Raw genomic sequence first — 384 nt, forward strand, 5'->3', positions numbered from 1 at the left:
TGGTTAGACGAGGATCCAAGCAGCTGCCAAGATAACAAGGAACCACCTTCATGAAGTCTGATTTGATCAAGAGTATGTTATCAACCTCTCCAAAAAAAAAAAAAAAAGGCATACTCGGTGCAAGAGACTCCCACATATGCTAGGTCCGGGGAGGCGAAAACTACAAAGCATAACCCCCAGAATGTCGAGAGGCTATTTTGACCGCTTGACCACCAAGTCACAACATCGTACCTCTCAACAGGGTGCAGATATCTAAATTTCACCCTTTTAGATACTTTTTCAGATCTTTTATAAAGCAAATCAACTTCAATTCCGGAATAATCCACATCACTTATGGTTCTATTATAACAAAAGATTCCATTTTTATATGGAAAAGGCCCGTAT

The sequence above is a fragment of the Macadamia integrifolia genome, chromosome 6, assembly GCF_013358625.1.
Source record: "Macadamia integrifolia cultivar HAES 741 chromosome 6, SCU_Mint_v3, whole genome shotgun sequence".
Taxonomy (NCBI): Eukaryota; Viridiplantae; Streptophyta; class Magnoliopsida; order Proteales; family Proteaceae; genus Macadamia; species Macadamia integrifolia.